Below are 2,727 nucleotides of genomic sequence, written 5' to 3' on the forward strand. Positions count from 1 at the left end.
CTTCGAGACTTCACAATGCACCCATGCGCTCAAGGCAAGGAAGCGTGCATTGTCGCATGCCAAAGGGCTCAATGATGAGGCTTTGGACCTTCTTGATGTGCTCATGCACTCTAAGGCCAAGAGGGCACATTGTATCACTCCGAAGGGTGGAAGGAAAATGATTTATGCCTTTGTGATCCGCTCATGTGCTCAGGAAGAAAAATTGATCAAATAGGGCACAGTTTTTTGACATGAAGGGCTTCAAGCTCAAGGTGTGCGCTCTGCATGTTGAAAGGTCAAAAATAAGTTTAATCAACTGGATTCGATGATAATATGAGGAAGAGAAAGATATGAGAATATTTATAGCTCTTGTCGTATGCATGGTGGAAGATGAAGGGTTTAAATATGTGAAGGGTTTCTGCATGTGACAGTGGATCCACACTTGCAATGTGAAGATTGAGCATAAATTCCATCAAGAAAATTGAAAAAAAAATTGATCGACAACAATAAAAGCAAGATTTGGCAGTGAAATCATGGGATGGAATAGAAGGATTTGACATGGAAAACTTACTTGCAACACTAGTTGATGAACAACTTCTTGATTCCCCAATTGTGCACTCAACTCGGATGAAATTATTATGCAAGGAATGATTAATTGAGTTTATTTAAAGAAATTAACATGCAAAATCGATACATGCATGAGTTCCACATGTTGTCGCATGAAAGGATTAGTTAAGAGGAGTTAAGTGGAATCCTATTTTCTAGAAGTTTTCCTTCATGCAACAAGTTGGATCATGCATGCAAGAGGAAGCATGTCTTCGACATGAAGAAGTGTTCCCAAATAAGGCGCACTTTCTTAGCATGAAGGGTTGTGCTCAAGTAGGGTGTACTCCTTCATTTCGAAGGAGTGTGCTCAAGTTAAGTGCATTTCTTAGTCAACTTAAAGTGCACTTTTTATTTTTGTAAGATATTTTCTTGCTTTTGTTTTTTTTTTCATGATTTTGAGTGTTTTTCAAGTGTCTGCATGGCGATAAGGCAAGTTTCTAAGTCTAGAAATATCATGAGTTCACCTAACCATGGAATAATTAACTCAAGTGCTTCTAATGGTTAAGAGGTGATGCTTAAGAAACATTGACCTAGGGGGATGCGACACTAGGAGAAAACACATAGATAACAAATCAAACAACATGACGACTCAACAGGGCTTGAAGTGATAGTTAATGGAGGCTCCAAAATTTATATAGGCAAAAAAAAAATTGGAGGTCATTGTCGCAGTGACAACAAAAAGGTAAGGAGTGGGAAGCCCCTAAACTTCTTTGTGACCTTCATGGTAAGATCCATTGCCTTGATGAGTTATATTACAAGATATTGGCTAATGAATTCGATTTGTTCAGCAAGAAAGGGCTACATTTTATAAGATGTTGAGAGTTTCCCTATCCCAGACTGTAGAGACCATTAATGGTATCATGCATAATTTGGGAATGTCTCTGAGGTTCAAAGAATTATTTGCCAAAATTGGGAACGTTTATGAGGCTCAAAGGATCTATCATGATATGAAAGTTATAGGTTATATTCCTAATTTTCCACTTTATAGAAAACTTATTCTTTTTCTTTCTAAAAGAGGGTTGGCCAGAGATAATGAATTGATTGTCAAGGAGATGAAAGAAATTGTCTTTCAATGTTGATGTTAGCATCTACAACTCAATGTTAATTTTGTATAAGGACACAAGGAATTCAAATACAATGATTAAACTATATCAAGGAATGCAAGCAGTTGGAGTTGCTCCTAATAATAATATTTACGTCATTTTACTAGTTATGCATAGTGGGCATCTTAGGATTGAAGAAGCTTTCACGATTTGGAGAGAAATCCCTTCCACATCTGAGGACAAGTGCATCTGTATCAAGGTTACAATATACCCACAATCTCACTATAACTTTAGTGTGGAGAGTGGGACAATAATGTGTCCAACATTAAAGTCCCAGGGATATCTCAGTGGCTTCAACATTTTTTTTGAAGTGTAACACCCAAGAATGTCATGCAATCCAATGCCACAAAGCCCTAAAGGGTTACCAACCAATATTTCCACTAAAAGATAATACTTCCTTCCATAACCCTAAGGAAGAGAGAGTGGATTATGTATAATGACACCAATAAGGTGCCAACTTACACACTCTTCATTTAAGTGCAAGAGGTTGGGGGGAATTATTTCTCCAATTAGAGAGAGAGAGAGAGAGAGAGGGGGAATTATTTCTCCAAGAGAACATGTGTGTGTGTGCAGAGAGAGAGAGAGAGAGAGAGAGAGAGAGAGAGAGAGAGAGATTAACCCCAAATATTAGCTCCAAGCATATATGTTCAACTTGCAATGCCAAGTAGTCATATTAGAAGCCATAGAATAAGGATCTATGTAAAAATAGATCTTTCCCAATTTCTATTAGTGGGTACATATGCAGGTTTAGAAATGAGATTAGTTTCGAAGATTCCCCACTCTCTCTAGTACAAGTATATTGGAGTTAAATTATGCTATGAAGAATACATAGGCACTTTGAAGAATAAGACAAAACATCAAATTAACCATTTTGTGAGTGATGATTCATTCCCATGGAGCTTATTTGATGGTGATTCCCCAAAAAATCCAAGTAAATATGGTGCATTGTATTGCATTTATTTTAGTTCCTCTCATTATATCTCTTTTTCATTGGATCTTGAATAAGGGACCAATAACTGTGCCGAGCAATCATCCCTAG

This window comes from Pinus tabuliformis, chromosome J, assembly GCF_031772625.1.
Source record: "Pinus tabuliformis cultivar Carrire ecotype Pingquan chromosome J, CPIR1, whole genome shotgun sequence".
Taxonomy (NCBI): Eukaryota; Viridiplantae; Streptophyta; class Pinopsida; order Pinales; family Pinaceae; genus Pinus; species Pinus tabuliformis.